A 19,013-nucleotide genomic window follows, 5' to 3' on the forward strand; every position below is an offset into this window, starting at 1 on the left:
GTGCTGAATGAAATGCCTCACGACTCCACTGCTTTACCACCTACTCTTGTACTGAAGAATGAAGAACCACCGAACAGAATCAGAGAGCTTGTACCTTTCCCGAATACACGTAAACTTCGACACAAAGACATAATTGATTTGGCTCTTAAAAATATAAAATCTGCAGCAGACAAAAGGAGAAAACTACACGGTAAAGCAAATGCAAAGAAGTTGTATATTGGTCAGAAAGTTCTCATTAAAGCTCATTCATTGTCACATAAGAAGAAACACTTGAGTCACAAATTCTTTCTAGTTTACAATGGACCTTACAGAATCCGACGTATACCACATGATAATTGCGTGGAAGTTGAAACTCTGCGTACTAGGAAGAGTAAAGGTTTACACCACATTTCACATGTAAAACCGTTTATTGAAAGATAATCTGCTTTTAACTTTGTCTTTGCCATATAACTTTTCACTTTACATTGCTAGTATGCTTTGTCAGACTTAGAATCTGTTAACATACAACAATGTTTGAAGTTAAATATCCAGTCAAGAACCAAGAGAACTTATTTAAACAGAAATTACGAATGCATTGTTATTGTGAACAGACGACACAGTGTTATTGTGTGTGTACATTCTTGCTTGTTAGTTGCACGTTTACGTAACGACTATAGGGCTCACATACTTAGAACATTTACCAGTACTGCTAATGAGATTTTAATGCAACATTTTGGTTTACTTGCAAATACATTATGGATTCAAGGTGCTTTCTGAGAGATACCAGGTGACACAGAGGTTAGTTTATGTGACAGCTACACGATTTTATCACGACGCTACTAATGAGTGACAAGAGAATAGAAGCGTTTGAAATGTGGTGCAACAGAAGAATGCTGAAGATTAGATGGGTGGACACGTAACTAATGAGGATGTACTGAACATAATTAGGGAGAAGAGGAAATTGTGGCACAACTTGACTAGAAGAAGGTATCGATTGATAGGTCACGTTCTGAGGCATCAAGGGATCATCAGTTGGAGGGAATCATGGAGAGTAAAAATCGTAGAGGTAGACCAAGAGATGTATACACTAAGCTGATTCAGGAAGATGTAGGTTGCAGTAGTTAATCGGAGATGAAGAAGCTTGCGCAGGATACAGTAGCTTGGAGAGCTGCATCAAACCAGTCTCTGGATTGAAGACCACAACAACAACTACAACATCGACTGAAGGAAATATGTTTTTATTTACTAACCTCACTTTTTCCTATTTTTTACGTTTCCATTCCTCTCATCGGAGACTTTCTTCCTGCTCTCACTAGTGGTGATTCTTCTATACTTTTCTCCGGGTTCGATTCCCGGCGGGGTCAGGGATTTTCTCTCCCTCGTGATGACTGGGTGTAGTGTGATGTCCTAAGGTTAGTTAGGTTTAAGTAGTTCTAAGTTCTAGGGGACTGATGACCATAGATGTTAACTCCCATGGTGCTCAGAGCCATTTGAACCATTTTCTATACTTTTCTCCACGTTACAGAGCGGTTTTAACGACAACTGCTGTTAACTCCCAGTTCCCATGAACACTCGCGCCAGTCACGTGGCCAAATCGAATTTCATGACTGGAGGGTGTGGAGGTGGTCGATTTTGTTACCAATGTGTAAAGAAGTTGGACGATTTTGTAACATAGGCTGATATTCTACTGCTGAATTAACAATGCTCGGTCCGATTTTGAAACAAACTAACACCGTCATCAGATTACCTGTATTCTTAACTATAATAATCAATCAGAACCACGATTTAAAAGAAATGGAATTGTCCTTGTTCGTAACTAGGCTACTTATATCTTTCTGCTTGTTTTAGTGGTCGTTTGTACTTTGGTGATCATTGTTGCCACAACCGCGTCATGGTTACTTATACCAGTTTCGATGTGGGCATCCTCAAAGTGTTTAGGTCTATTTGTTGCCATTAGATCCAAACTATTGCCACCTTGGGAAGGGTTCCTATCTATCTGTTTTAGGTAGATTTCGAAGAAGGCATTTAGTAAAGTTTCACGGGATGTCTTATCACATCCGCCGCTAACAAAACTGTAGTTTTGTCAATTAACTTTTGGGTGATAAAAATCTCCACCGATGATTACAGTATGATTGGGGAACTTACGTGAAAGTGAACTGAGGTTTTCTCTGAAGTTTTCGGTTGCGTCAGGAGTAGGGTCCGGTGGGTGACAGAAGGTCCGATTATCATTTATACCCACACCTGATACTCAGTCTCACTCATGCAGCTTCAATTTCTGTCTCGGTGGATTTTTTTTTGTCTTCTGGGACAAATACGTCAGCCCCATTTCCGATTTTCCTGTCATTTCGATATACATTTAAATTTGGCCCCAAAATCTTACCTCATGCTGTGGGCTGACGCAGCGACCCCTCACTCCTTGCCTGACAAAATTCGGGCCCAGTCATAACAAGGAAGGACAAATACGAGGTCTGTTCAAAAAATTCCGGAACTTTGCACACAAAATTTTTATACGCATACCCTTTACTTATTGTGCATGGTCTCATTCGAAATACTATCCTCCACAATTGATATATCGCTCGCAACATCGTTTACACATCCGGAAGCAGTCTTGGTACGCTTGTTGCTGGATCAGGCGAAGCGCCGTCTGCGAATTTTCAAAAGGAAATCTCGTCCGTCGTTGCAAATCTTCGTCCTTTCAAAGGACTTTTCAACTTGGAAATAAATAAAAATGCCCGCAGCGGCCATATGATACTCTTAAGGAACATCTCGTTTTCATTTGCGCAGCCCAGAAGCTCTTCACAGATTACGAGACGAAGGTTTTTCTGGCCTTGACTCATAAGCCGTGGGACGAAGTTGGTGGTAACACGATGCATTCCAAGACATGACATGATCCGACTGAAATGCTACATTCTGCTGCAATCTCTTGGACAGCCTTCATTTGGCACGCACAATTTCGTTGATGTGACATGAGCGTCGTCGGTAGACGTAGAAGGGCGTCCTGAAAGAGAGTCACCTTTATGTTCCGTCTGGCCACTTCTAAATGATGTGACTCATTCGTAACATCGAGTACTGCCTAAGCACTCATCATCGTAGGCATCCTGCATTATTTGGTGTGTCTATGTAAAAGTTTTCTTGAGTTTCACGCAAAATTTAATGCAGACGCGATGCTCCTCCAACTCCGCCATCTAGAAATCCGCAAACTGAACAATATAATACTGAGCAATAACAGACATACAACAATGTAACTTCCGGCAGTTACACATCAAACACGCGTGTGCAGCGATGCCAGCTGCATTTCGCTGCAACTCACCATTAGGGTGAAACTGCGAATGTTCCTGAATTTTTCGAATAGAACTCGTAAATTATAAAAGCTCGTCGCTCCGAGTACTGTATTGTTGTCTTCTACTGCCATTGACGCCGGGATGGACTACACGCCAAACAAGAGTTCGATATGGGCCAACCAGTAAAGCTACGATTTGCCACTTCACCCACTTGCTAGTAGACTACGAGCCGCTCGCTGCAAGACCTATTGATTCTGCGGCTCCAGCCGGGCGCACCAAGTGAGGCCCGCTTCCAGGGTGGCTAGATCCAGTTTCCAGGAGTCACCAGGTGTTCATAGTTTCGCAGCCTGCGCTCCAGCATGCCTAGCTACTGACCCTCTGCCAGGGTTGCAGCAGCGGTTGAAGCCAGACTCCCGTCCAATCGGACGTTGTAGCTGCTAGTTCGTCGAGTTCCCTTCCCAGGCCGACAGCAACGCACCGTTGCTGCCAACCGCATAGCCATATGCATTGCAGCGGCTGACTCTGCTGGTGAAGTCAATGCCTTCTACATCTACATCTACATTTATACTCCGCAAGCCACCCAACGGTGTGTGGCGGAGGGCACTTTACGTGCCACTGTCATTACCTCCCTTTCCTGTTCCAGTCGCGTATGGTTCGCGGGAAGAACGACTGTCTGAAAGCCTCCGTGCGCGCTCGAATCTCTCTAATCTTACATTCGTGATCTCCTCGGGAGGTATAAGTAGGGGGAAGCAATATATTCGATACCTCATCCAGAAACGCACCCTCTCGAAACCTGGCGAGCAATTTACACCGCGATGCAGAGCGCCTCTCTTGCAGAGTCTGCCACTTGAGTTTATTAAACATCTCCGTAACACTATCACGGTTACCAAATAACCCTGTGACGAAACGCGCCGCTCTTCTTTGGATCTTCTCTATCTCCTCCGTCAGACCGATCTGGTACGGATCCCACACTGATGAGCAATACTCAAGTATAGGTCGAACGAGTGTTTTGTAAGCCACCTCCTTTGTTGATGGACTACATTTTCTAAGCACTCTCCCAATGAATCTCAACCTGGTACCCGCCTTACCAACAATTAATTTTATATGATCATTCCACTTCAAATCGTTCCGCACGCATACTCCCAGATATTTTACAGAAGTAACTGCTACCAGTGTTTGTTCCGCTATCATATAATCATACAATAAAGGATCCTTCTTTCTATGTATTCGCAATACATTACATTTTTCTATGTTAAGGGTCAGTTGCCACTCCCTGCACCAAGTGCCTATCCGCTGCAGATCTTCCTGCATTTCGCTACAATTTTCTAATGCTGCAACTTCTCTGTATACTACAGCATCATCCGCGAAAAGCCGCATGGAACTTCCGACACTATCTACTAGGTCATTTATATATATTGTGAAAAGCAATGGTCCCATAACACTCCCCTGTGGCACGCCAGAGGTTACTTTAACGTCTGTAGACGTCTCTCCATTGATAACAACATGCTGTTTTCTGTTTGCTAAAAACTCTTCAATCCAGCCACACAGCTGGTCTGGTATTCCGTAGGCTCTTACTTTGTTTATCAGGCGACAGTGCGGAACTGTATCGAACGCCTTCCGGAAGTCAAGAAAAATAGCATCTACCTGGGAGCCTGTATCTAATATTTTCTGGGTCTCATGAACAAATAAAGCGAGTTGGGTCTCACACGATCGCTGTTTCCGGAATCCATGTTGATTCCTACATAGTAGATTCTGGGTTTCCAAAAACGACATGATACTCGAGCAAAAAACATGTTCTAAAATTCTACAACAGATCGACGTCAGAGATATAGGTCTATAGTTTTGCGCATCTGCTCGACGACCCTTCTTGAAGACTGGGACTATCTGTGCTGTTTTCCAATCATTTGGAACCCTCCGTTCCTCTAGAGACTTGCGGTACACGGCTGTTAGAAGGGGGGCAAGTTCTTCCGCGTACTCTGTGTAGAATCGAATTGGTATCCCGTCAGGTCCAGTGGACTTTCCTCTATCGAGTGATTCCAGTTGCTTTTCTATTCCTTGGACACTTATTTCGATGTCAGCCATTTTTTCGTTTGTGTGAGGATTTAGAGAAGGAACTGCAGTGCGGTCTTCCTCTGTGAAACAGCTTTGGAAAAAGGTGTTTAGTATTTCAGCTTTACGCGTGTCATCCTCTGTTTCAATGCCATCATCATCCCGTAGTGTCTGGATATGCTGTTTCGAGCCACTTACTGATTTAACGTAAGACCAGAACTTCCTAGGATTTTCTGTCAAGTCGGTACATAGAATTTTACTTTCGAATTCACTGAACGCTTCACGCATAGCGCTCCTTACGCTAACTTTGACATCGTTTAGCTTCTGTTTGTCTGAGAGGTTTTGGTTGCGTTTAAACTTGGAGTGGAGCACTCTTTGCTTTCGCAGTAATTTCCTAACTTTGTTGTTGTACCACGGTGGGTTTCTCCCGTCCCACACAGTTTTAGTTGGCACGTACCTTTCTAAAACGTATTCTACGATTGCCTTGAACTTTTTCCATAAACACTCAACACTGTCAGTGTCGGAACAGAAATTTTCGTTTTGATCTGTTAGGTAGTCTGAAATCTGCCTTCTATTACTCTTGCTAAACAGATAAACCTTCCTCCCTTTTTTTATATTCCTATTAACTTCCATTTTCAGGGATGCTGCAACGGCCTTATGATCACTGATTCCCTGTTCTCTACATACAGAGTCGAAAAGTTCGGGTCTGTTTGTTATCAGTAGGTCCAAGATGTTATCTCCACGAGTCGGTTCTCTGTTTAATTGCTTCAAGTTGCCACATTCACTACTGTACGAGTATCTTGTTAAATAAAGAATGTAGTTTCCATTTCAGCTTCTTTGATTCCACGACCACCGAGTTGATGCTGTTGCGCAACCCAGCTTCCTACATCCTTGTCATCCTGGGGAATAAACTGAGTCCACATCGTCCAAGCCTATCATAATATTATCCTTTTTGGTTCAATCCTGATTTTTACGTGTCTCGACAGGATGTAACCGCGAGTCGGATATGCAACAGCTAAATCGGTACAATACCGCCTAAAAGCAGGTAATCCTACTAGTGTTTTCATGCTTTCCCACTGTTAGATTTTATGACACCTTAATGGTCTGATGATGAAGACATTGAACAGAGCTACCATTATCGTTTGTTGACACCAAATTGCTTATCCGTTGAGGGTGATGAGGGAAGGGAGCGGTGAATGCCCCTACAATGCATTTCAAACCACAATTGACTTTGTGGAAAATAATCAAGCATACTGCATCCATTTATGTCCTGAGAGCAAATATATTATTAATTAACGTCCAAGGAGCCTCGAGAGGCGAGAACTTTCATTTCTCGAACTTCCTCGTTGTGGTCATTACCCGAGAGTTATGTTGGAGGAAGTAATACAGGGTGATTCAAAAAGAATACCACAACTTTAGAAATGTTTATTTAATGAAAGAAACATAATATAACCTTCTGTTGTACATCATTACAAAGAGTATTTAAAAAGGTTTTTTTTCACTAAAAAACAAGTTCAGAGATGTTCAATATGGCCCCCTCCAGAGACACGAGCAATATCAACCCGATACTCCAACTCGTTCCACACTCTCTGTAGCATATCAGGCGTAAGAGTTTGGATAGCTGCTGTTATTTCTCGTTTCAAATCATCAATGGTGGCTGGGAGAGGTGGCCGAAACACGATATCCTTAACATACCCCCATAAGAAAAAATCGCAGGGGGTAAGATCAGGGCTTCTTGGAGGCCAGTGATGAAGTGCTCTGTCGCGGGCTGCCTGGCGGCCGATCCATCGCCTCGGGTAGTTACGGACAGATAAGTGCCAATGTGGTGGCGCTCCATCCAGTTGATTGTGGAATTTGCAGCTCTCTGCTAGCTCTGCGAGTCGATTTTCCTGGGCTGCGAACAAATGCTTGCTGGATGCGTGCTACATTTTCATCACTCGTTCTCGGCCGTCCAGAACTTTTCCCTTTGCACAAACACCCATTCTCTGTAAACTGTTTATACCAACGTTTAGTACACCACCTATCAGGAGGTTTAACACCATACTTCGTTCGAAATGCACGCTGAACAACTGTCGTCGATTCACTTCTGCCGTACCCAGTAACACAAAAAGCTTTCTGTTGAGCGGTCGCCATCTTAGCATCAACTGACGCTGACGCCTAGTCAACAGCGCCTCAAGCGAACAAATGTACAACTAAATGAAACTTTATAGCTCCCTTAATTCGCCGACAGATAGTGCTCAGCTCCGCCTTTTGTCGTTGCAGAGTTTTAAATTCCTAAAATTGTGGTATTATTTTTGAATCACCCTGTATATTGTCCGACTCTTCCTGAAAAGTGCTCTTTCGAAGTTTCAATAGTTACCTCTGCGTAGTGCACAACGCATCTCTTGTAACGACTGCCAACAGAGTTTGTTGAGCATCTCGATAACGCCTCCGCGCCAACTAAACGATTCCGTTTAATCTCCTCTGCCTCTATTATGCCCGCCTGCTTAGCTGAGTGGTAACGTCCTTGCTTCCCATGCACTGGTCCCAGGTTCGATTCCCGGCCAGGTTGGAGATTTTCTCCACCCGGGGACTGGGGGTTGTGTTATCCTCATCATCATTTCATCCTCATCGGCCGCAAGTCGCAGACTTCCCGGCCAACAATGCCATACGATCATTTCATTTCAGCTCTGTTATCAGTCCTACCTGCTCAGGATCCCACATTGATAAACAGTATTCAAGAATCGGTGGAACAAGCGCTCTGTGAGCCACTTCCTTCGTGGAAGAGTTACATTTTCTTAAGATTCTTCATATGTGTCTCTGTCTGGCATCTGCTGCTCCAACTATTTGTATAAGGTGTCAATCCACTTAAGGTAGCACTGGATAGTTACTCTTGCATGTTCTGCAGTAGATACTGTTTCCAGCGGTTTGCCATCAACAATAGTTGATTTATTTTCCTATATATGCACAATATGTTACATGTATTTATTTTTAGTGCCAACTGCCACAGTCTGCACCATTCAACAAACCTCTGCAGGTCATTCTGCAAATCAATAGGCTTCTGTCGTTGCATCATCTACGAACAGTCCCAAGGAGCATATGATGGTTTCTGTTAGATCATTTATAGACACTGTAAACAACAGCGGGCCCATCAAATTTCTTTGGGGTACTCCAGAAAATACCTTTACATCTGTCAATTCCGTTGAGCTCTATCTACAAGAAATCTTGAGCCCAGTCTCAAATCTGGTTCGATACTCGATAAGCTCCTTCTTCTTCACTAAACGGCGGTGCAGGACATAGTCAAAATCCTTCCTGAGGTCAAAGAAAGCAGCAATAACCTGAGAGCCGTTGTCAGCGCTATGGTTGGGTGGTTGATTTGGGGGGGGGGGGGAGGGAGGAGATTAAACAGCGAGGTCATGAGTCACATCGCATTAGGGGAGGGTGGTGAAGGAAATCGGGCGTTCCCTTTCAAAGAAATCATCCAGGTGCTTGCCTGAAGCGATTTAAGGAAATCACGGAAAACCTAAATCAGGATGGCCGTGCGCGGGTTTCAACCGTCCTCTTCCCGAATGCGTGACCAGTGTGCTAAGCACTGCACTACCTCACTCTGTTAGCGCTATGGATGTCATGGAGGAACAGAGAGATGAGTTTCGCAATGTCTCTGATACCACAATTCCTAATGATTTTTATAGAGGAGATTTCGCTCTCCAAAATCGTCGTAATTCCTGAGCATAAAACATGTTCCATAATTCTACAACAGAGTGACGTCAACGATGTAGTTCTATTAATTGTGTGCACCTGTCCCGCGGCACTTCTTGGCAACGGGAATGACCTGCGCTGTTTGCAAGTCGCAAGGTAACTGTCATTACTCTAGCGATCTACAATAAATTTCTTCTAGAAGCAGAGCAAGTTCTTTCGCAAATCTCTGTATAATCTTAAAGGTATCTCATCTGGTCCGGATGCTATTTCACTGCTAAGCGATTGTTGCTACTTTTCCATTCCCCAATCGACTATCCTAATATCTGCCGTTTCGAAGTTAGTAAAATGACTGAAAGGAGGGACTGCGTTAAGATCTTCCACGGTGAAAAAATTTCGGAAGACCGAGTTCAGTATTTCAGGCTTTTATCTGTTATTTATCTTTTCGGTGCCAGTATGGTCTCTAAGAGACTGAATAGATGGTTTCGAACTGGCTACTGATTTTAGATCAGACCAAAACTTCTTACGGATTTTACTCATATCGGATGACAAAATTTTACATTCGTGGTCATTGATCGCTTCACTCATTGCACTCGTTACGCTGATTTTCAATTCGTTCAGCTTTTGTGTGTCAACTAGGTTTTGACTTATCTTGAATTTGCGATGGAGCTTTACACGTTTACGGAATGGTTTTCTAACGCGGCTATTAAAGCGCGGTGGGTCCCATCTCTTAGGAACTTGCTCTTAACATACTTGTTTAAGGGATACTGAATTATGCTTCCCATTTTTTTTATTTTTGCTCCACATCTCCGTCCTCATCAGTGAGTATTTGATGCTGTAGGGAAAGAAGGGTAATATACAGTACGTACAACGGACAAGAGTGAACAATGAGAGAGGTGCTCGGATGAAGAAGGCGCAATGACTAAAATAAAAGAAAGACTAAACAGTAGAGTCAAAATTCAAGGTGGAAGGATATCAATAAGATTCGCTGATGAAATTTCTATCCTCAGTGAAAGTGAAGAAGAATTACAGGATTTGCTGAATGGAATAAACATTCTAATGATTATGTAATATGGGTGGAGAATAAATCGAAGAAAAACGAAAGTAATGAGAAGTAAAAGAAATGGGAACAGCGATAAACTTAACATCGGGATTGGGGATCACGAAGTAGACTAAGTTAAAGAATTCTGCTTCGTAGGCAACAAAATAACTGATTAGGGATCTAGAAAGGAAGATATTGAAAGCAGACTAGCAGTGACAAAACGGGCAGTCTTGGCCAGGAGAAGGCTACTAGCTTCAAACATAGGCCTTAATTTGAGGAATCACAGCATTGTATGGTAGTGGACTGCGAGAAAACCGGAAAAGAAGAGAATCGAAGTATTTGAAATGTGGCTCTACAAAAGAATTTTGAAAATCAGGTTTGACAAGAGGATGGGACAGGTTTATAGGAAAACAGACACTTGAACACATCCAGTTAATAACTCGGGACATAAGTTTGAAGTGCTACTCTAAGATAAAGAGGCTGGCAGAGGAGTGGAAATTATTGCTGGCTGCATCAAACCAGTGAGAAGACTGATGACTCAAAGAGACTCAAACGCTCTGCAATTTGTATTTTGTCACTTTTGGCAAGCAAAAATATCATTCAACCTTTCTTAATCTGTTGCCGTTTCTTACGTCTTTGTCCTGCAGTGTTTGCGGGGTCGGCGTAGTTACGATCTGATTTGGCAATGTTAATTTGAAGGGGTGACCGGATGCCCTTCCCGCCGCCACCTCGTATCCCCAGGATGGAAATAGTGTACCCCAGCTCTCTGCGTGTAGTGTAAATCAGGAAAGAGTGTTCTTTAAATGTCAGTGAGTAGTGTAACTGAAGTGGGACGTGGGGACCAGCCTGGTATTCACCTAGTGGGATGTGGAAAACTGCCTAAAAACCACATCCAGGCTGCCGAGCACAGCAGCCCTCATGCTTAACCCGCTGGGCGGATTCGATCCGGGGCCGACACGCGCTTACCCGACTCCAGAAAGCAGCGCGTTAGTGCTCTCGGCTAACATGGCGGGTCATCTTTCTACCTTTCTTAATATTCCTTATAACACCCATAGCCATAGTTGCTATGAGAGCCTTATGCTCACTGACACCCTCCTCTGCATTAACTAACTCGACTAGTTCAGGCCTGTTTGATACTAGAATGTCTAAGACGTTACCTTCACGAAATTGTTCTCCAGTTATCAGTTCAAATTAATTTTGGGACAAGACACTCAGAATAATGTCACACGAATCCCTATCTCTACCACCAGTTTTGATACCATCACATTGTCAATCCATACGTGGCTAGTTGATTTCGCATTCCAGTTCCAGTTCATTACCGACACAAATTCAACGCCACCATTGATGATTAACCTATCGTCACGAAAAATTTTCCAATCTGAACTTAGGTTTCATCTATCTTTCTTTTACTAATACTATCTGGGCGTTATAGCTTTCAACTAGCGATATTAAAACTGGGTCCTCACCTTGGATGCTCCTGCGGTTACTAATATTATTTTAATCGTTTCTGTATCGAATCTCTGTGGACGAGCATTTTCTGAGAACGTAGTGGCTGACGTAAGCTCGATTTTGCCAGGCAGTTAGTCTCTGATACCAAGGTAGGCTTTTGTAACCTACAAAATCCCCATGTTCACGTCGCACGTACTCTGCTACCATAGAAGTCACTTCCTGCGTGCAGTACAAGCCTCACCTATTGGGGGAACCCTCCAGTTCTCCAATTGACAGCGGAGGCCGATAAATTCGCACCCGATACCGTCACAGAGCCGTCTCAGATTCTCGTTTAGGCCCTCCAGTCTGTTGCAAACCAGAGGACCGCGATCGACCTTGGGTACGATACGACAAATAGCTTAGCTTGCATCCCACATGCGATGGTAGTTGCCTCCACCAAGTCACGCGTGTGCGGAAAGGAGCCGATGATGGCCTCAGAACCGAAGCGGCAGGTGTCACCTGTGCCGACATGTACCATTGGTTCAAATGGCTCTGAGCACTATGGGACTTAACATCTATGGTCATCAGTCCCCTAGAACTTAGAACTACTTAAACCTAACTAACCTAAGGGCAGCACACAACACCCAGCCATCACGAGGCAGAGAAAATCACTGACCCCGCCGGGAATCGAACCCGGGAACCCGGGCGTGGGAAGCGAGAACGCTACCGCACGACCACGAGATGCGGGCCATGTACCATTACTTGCAGCCGGTTGCACCCAGTGAGCTCGATGCACACTGGCATTCTTTCCCGCACCGAATACTATTTCTCTGAGGGATCCATCACCTGCCCAACAATGTAGCTCCCAATGACTAGCATACCCGTGAGTGGCTCGCCTTCCGGCTGCACTTGTCTGAACTGGGCAGCAAAACCGGCCGCTGTCACAGCGGGAGAGGCATCCTGTGGTGGCTCAGAAGTGGGTAGCACCTCGTATCCCTCTCGGGTGAGAACGGATCAGTCAGAAAGAAGCAGCGACAACCAGATCACCGATTCATACGGCACCAAAGGTTTCACATGTCTCGTCAACGGTGCGCCCCGATGTCACCGCAGTTTGAGTATTAGCAGAAGCCTGTCGGCTGTAGTCAAGACAGTTTCCAGCTGTTTATGGATGGCAGCCAGATCTCATGTGTCCAGTGACAACCAGCATGATCCGTAGCCACATTTTACTGTTTAAAAAATTGAAATAAGCTCTCACAGAATGACAGACCAGTCAGATTAACTTAGGAAGTACTAGCAGACCCCGCAAAAGAGAAAACTGCTCACTATGGCGGTAATGAGCTTGGAATATACGCACATTTTAACGAGCCGAATAAACAAACACAAAAAGTGGTCTGCGACTTTCTAATTATAGTCTGAGACCGCAAGAACCGTAAGTTTTAAGAAAGATGTAAACGTCTCCACCGAAAATGGATGTATCAACAATTACTTTTTACTAGAAACTCTGCTTACCCAAAAGCTACTGCACGAAATAAAAACGCAGACTCCAATGCACTGATCTACACTATTTGCTGTGAAATAACACGATATTTAGACAGACGTGACTTGGTGCTTCTGATGGCGAAAAATTACACGAGGAATCTGCTTCAAACAAGAATATGTTCCATGATTTACTCAAAAATAACAGAGATGAACTGCCACAAAACTGACCCCCGAAGAGGTTTATTTGCGGAAGACAATAGAGATTGTTCTCTAGACTCTAGAGAATGAGTCGGTGAACACAGAAAACCGGCTCATGGAAGTGTACCTCATGGGCGAGCCCGAAAGGAACGTGTTAGCGGTACAAGCATTGGGGAGTAAGAGAGAGAGAGAGAGAGAGAGAGAGAGAGAGGCGTCAACGCGGAGTTCTGGGCCCAGCCGCGCCCGAAACACCACGTCACTCCTCTTGCGCCATCCCACTGGTCGACAAATGTCGAACAAAATTCATCAAAGAGATACCTTGTTCAGCGTTCCTCAGTGTGAGAGCTCTAACATGTCAGCATCTCACCGTGGGCGGGTACTCTGCTTCCAACTGAGTTACGATGTCTCAGTACAAAAAAAAAATATTATTTTTCAAAAATTGTAACATTCATTTCCTCTAGGCGGATGGGGGAGCGGACACCTGAACACCAATATTCTTTGTAAGTGCGGAGCGTATTCGTGAATTTTGTTAAGATACCCTTACACCTAGCATTTAAACGCTTAATCGCTTCTTGTACTGGACGTTTCTGTAAATAAACAGATTCTTCTTCCTTAGTTTCTTATTGCATACTGGTTAGTGTGGTTGCCCTCCGGTATCGTAAATTATTGGATTCCACATTTTCTCGGATTCCGTATTTTCTGTTCCTCATTTTCTGCTATGCACAGGCTTCGTTTCACGTGGACTTGCGTTCTATCGAGGGGTCATTCTGACTGAGCAGATGAATAAAAGGGACGCCCCCTTAGGTTCCTGCACCTTGACAGTCAACCAAAGAACTTTTCTGGTAGCGCCAGTAATCATTACAGGGGTGGATGCTTTCAAAATCGAGATACGCGCTGTGTCAGAATTTGGGGGAATGTGCTCCTTCCCCGGATTTCCTCATGTCTGTGATGTAATTTTGCCATCAGAATGGTGATATGCTTCATCCAGTTTGATGGTGTACGACTGGAAATCAACCCTGCCTTGATAATGGCGTAGGAGACTGTCCTCCAGTAGGACATCATAATCAGGCATTTTCTGCCTTATCATCTCTGTGATGCAGTATGTGGTGAAAAGTATCAGGACACCCCCAAAACATGTTGTTGTTGTTATCTTCAGTCCTGACACTGGTTTGATGCAGCTCTCCATGCTACTCTATCCTGTGCAAGCTTCTTCATCTCCCAGTACTTACTGCAACCAACATCCTTCTGAATCTGCTTAGTGTATTCATCTCTTGGTCTCCCTCTACGATTATTACCTTCCACGCTGCCCTCCAATGCTAAATTTGTGATCCCTTGATGCCTCAGAGCATGTCCTACCAACCGGTCCCTTCTTCTTGTCAAGTTGTGCCACAAACTCCTCTTCTTCCCAATTCTATTCAATACTACCTCATTAGTTATGTGATCTACCCATCTAATCTTCAACATTATTCTGTAGCAACACATTTCGAAAGCTGCTATTCTCTTCTTGTCCAAACTACTTATCGTCCATGTTTCACCTCCATACATGGCTACACTCCATACAAATAGTTTCAAAAACGACTTCCCGACACTCAAATCTATACTCGATGTTAACAAATTTCTCTTCTTCAGAAACGCTTTCCTTGCCATTGCCAGTCTACATATTATATCCTTTCTACTTCGACCATCATCAGTTATTTTGCCCCCCAAATAGCAAAACTCCTTTACTACTCATTTTTTAATCGAATTCCCTCAGCATCACCCGACTTAATTCGACTACATTCCATTATCCTCGTTTTGCTTTTGTTGATGTTCATCTTATATCCTCATTTCAAGACACTATCCATTCCGTTCAACTGCTCTTCCAAGTCCTTTGCTGCCTCTGACAGAATTACACTGTCATCGGCGAACCTCAACGTCTTTATTTCTTCTCCATGGACTTTAATACCTATTCCGATTTTTTTTGTTTCCTTTACTGCTTGCTCAATATACAGATTGAATAACATCAGAGACAGGCTACAACCCTGTCTCACTCCCTTCCCAACCGCTGCTTCCCTTTCATGCCCCTCAACTCTTATAACTGCCATCTGGTTTCTGTACAAATTGTAAATAGCCTTTCGCTCCCTGTATTTTACCCCTGCCACCTTTAGAATTTGAAAGAGAGTATTCCAGTCAACATTGTCAAAAGGTTTCTCTAAGTCTACAAATGCTAGAAATGTAGGTTTGCCTTTCCTTAATCTAATTTCTAAGATAAGTCGTAGGGTCAGTATTGCCTCACGTGTTTCAACATTTCTGCGGAATCCAAACTGATCTTCGCCGAGGTCGGCTTGTGCCAGTTTTTCCATTCGTCTGTAAAGAATTTGCGTTAGTATTTTGCAGCTGTGACTTATTAAACTGGTAGTTCGGTAATTTTCACATCTGTCAACACCTGCTTTCTTTGGGATTGGAATTATTATATTCTTCTTCAAGTCTGAGGGTATTTCGCCTGTCTCAAACATCTTGCTCACCAGATGGTAGAGTTTTGCCAGGACTGGCTCCCCCAAGGCCGTCGGTAGCTCCAATGGAATGTTGTCTACTCCCGGGGACTTGTTTCGACTCAGGTCTTTCAGTGCTCTGTCAAACTCTCCCATTTCATCTTCATCTACATCCTCTTCCATGTCCATAATATTGTCCTCAAGTACATCGCTCTTGTATAGACCCTCTATATACTCCTACCACCTTTCTGCTTTCCCTTCTTTGCTTAGAACTGGGTTTCCATCTGAGCTCTTGATATGCATGCAAGTGGCTCTCTTTTCTCCAAAGGTCTCTTTAATTTTCCTGTAGGCAGTATCTATCTTACCCCTAGTGAGATAAGCCTCTACATCCTTACATTTGTCCTCTAGCCATCCCTGCTTAGCCATTTTGCACTTCCTATCGATATCATTTTTGAGACGTTTGTATTCCTTTTTGCCTGCTTCACTTACTGCATTTTTGTATTATCTCCTTTCATCAATTAAATTCAGTATCTCTTCTGTTACCCAAGGATTTCTACTAGCCCTCGTCTTTTTACCTACTTGATCCTCTGCTGCCTTCACTACTTCATCCCTCAGAGCTACCCATTCTTCTTCTACTGTATTTCTTTCCCCCATTCCTGTCAGTTGCTCCCTTATGCCCTCCCTGAAACTCTGTACAACCTCTGGTTTAGTCAGTTTATCCAGGTCCCATCTCCTTAAATTCCCACCTTTTAGCAGTTTTTTCGGTTTTAATCTACAGTTCATAACCAATAGATTGTGGTCAGAGTCCACATCTGCCCCTGGAAATGTTTTACAATTTAAAACCTGGTTCCTAAATCTCTGCCTTACTATTATATAATCTATCTGATACCTTCTAGTATCTCCAGGATTCTTCCATGTATACAACCTTCTATCATGATTCTTGAACCAAGTGTTACCTATGATTAAGTTACGCTCTGTGCAAAATTCTACCAGACGGCTTCCTCTAAATTTTCGTCTCCCTTCACTACCGGAATAATTTCTTTTATTTCATCATACATTTCATCAATTTCTTCATCATCTGCAGAGCTAGTTGGCATATAAACTTGTACTACTGTAGTAGGCATGGCCTTCGTGTCTATCTTGGCCACGATAATGCGTTCACTATGCTGTTGGTAGTAGCTTACCCGCACTTCTATTTTTTTATTCATTATTAAACCTACTCCTGCATTACCCCTATTTGATTTTGTATTTATAACCCTGTATTCACCTGACCAAAAGTCTTGTTCCTCCTGCCACCGAACTTCACTAATTCCCACTATATCCAACTTCAACCTATCCATTTCCCTACTTAAATTTTCTAACCTACCTGCCCGATTAAGGGATCTGACATTCCACGCTCCGATCCGTAAAACGCCAGTTTTCTTTCTCCTGATAACGACGTCCTCTTGAGTAGTCCCTGCCCGGAGATCCGAATGGAGCACTATTTTACCTCCGGAGTATTTTACCCAAGAGGACGCCATCATCATTTGACCATACAGTAAAGCTGCATGCCCTCGGGAAAAATTACGGCTGTAGTTTCCCCTTGCTTTCAGCCATTCGCAGTACCAGCACAGTAAGGCCGTTTTGGTTAGTGTTGCAAGGCCAGATCAGTCAATCATCCAGACTGTTGCCCCTGCAACTACTGAAAAGGCTGCTGCCCCTCTTCAGGAACCACACGTTTGTCTGTCCTCTCAACAGATATCCCTCCATTGTGGTTGCACCTACAGTACGGCCATCTGTATCGCTGAGGCACGCAAGCCTCCCCACCAACGGCAAGGCCCATGGTTCATGGGGGTAGGCGCCAAAACATAATGTTTTTCATATTAGGTGCATTGCACTGCCACCTACTGCCAGGTAATCCATATCAGCGACCTCAGTAATTATTAAACATCGTGAGAGAGCAGAATGGGGCACTCCGCGGTACTTACGGACTTCCACTGTGGTCAGGTGATTGGGTGTCACATGTGTCACACGTCTGTACGAGAGATTTCCACACTCATAAACATCCCTAGGTCCATTGATAGTGGGGTGGAAACGTGAAGGTACACGTACAACACAAACGCGAACAGTCCAACAGTGCAAGAGCGTCGTAATGCGTAACATCCAGATATCTATCCACACCATCACACAGGAATTCCAAACTGCATCAGGACCCACTGCAAGTACTATGACAGTTAGGTGGGAGGTGAGAAAACTAGTATTTCTTGGTCGGGCGGCTGATCATAAGCCACACATCATGCCGGTAAATGCCAAACGACGGCTCGCTTGGTGTAAGGAGTGTAAACATTAGACGATTTAACAGTGGAAAAACGTTGTGTGGAGTGATGAATCACGGTACACAATGTGGCAATCCGATGGCAGGGTGTGGGTGTGGCAAACGCCCGATGAACGTCATGTGCCAGCGTGTGTAGTGCCAACAGTAAAACTGAGAGGTGGTGGTGTTATGGTGTGGTCGTGTTTTTCCACGAGGGGTCTTGCACCGCTTGTTATTTTGCGTGGCACTATCGAGGCACAGGCCTACATTGAAGTTTTAAGCACCTTCTTGCTTCGCACTGTTGAAGAGCAATTCGGGGGTGGCGATTGCATCTTTCAACAAGATCGAGTACCTGTTCATGATGCACGGCGTGTGGCGGAGTGGTTACACGACAATAACATCCCTGTAATGAATTGGCCTGCAGAGAGTCCTGACCTGAATCCTATACAACACCTTTGGGATGGTTTGGAACGCTGACTTCGTGCCAGGTCTTACCGACCGACAATGATACCCTTCCTCAGTGCAGCAGTGCCATTCCCCAATAACCCTTGCAGCACCTGATTGAACGTATGCCCGAAAGAGAGCAACCTGTCATCAGGCAACCAGTTGGGCAACATCATACTGAATTCTAGCATTATCGATGTAGGGCGCCACGGACTTGCAAGTAATTTTCAGCCTAGTGTCCGCATACTTTTGAGCACATAGTGTAGGTGGTGTCACTGTTTTTCAGCTTAACTGAACACACACTTGCAGTATTTATTACTTCAGTACCCGAACAACAATACTACATGGGGGCGGTTTTAATGACCGCTTGTCGCCAGGAGGAGGAAACACTCAGTCTTATCTGGACGCTAATGTCCAGCGAAACTCGGGCTGGTTTTCCTCGCATTTCTCCTCTCACAGTCACGTTCTCCACCCTCTTCAAACAACAGCAATTTTGTTTACAAAGGGCGGGATTGGATCGCTGGGCCCGCTCCCCTACTGTTTCCCTTATTAGAACGCGTATTTCGCCGGCTACGAATGAACCGCCTCGACCACGGAGTGATTTGTTGGGATTGTGTGGGCTGTGCATTCCTAAATGCCCAAACCAAGGGCAGTTAGAACAATACGGCGCTGAA

The sequence above is a fragment of the Schistocerca piceifrons genome, chromosome 6 (genome assembly GCF_021461385.2).
Source record: "Schistocerca piceifrons isolate TAMUIC-IGC-003096 chromosome 6, iqSchPice1.1, whole genome shotgun sequence".
Classification (NCBI taxonomy): Eukaryota; Metazoa; Arthropoda; class Insecta; order Orthoptera; family Acrididae; genus Schistocerca; species Schistocerca piceifrons.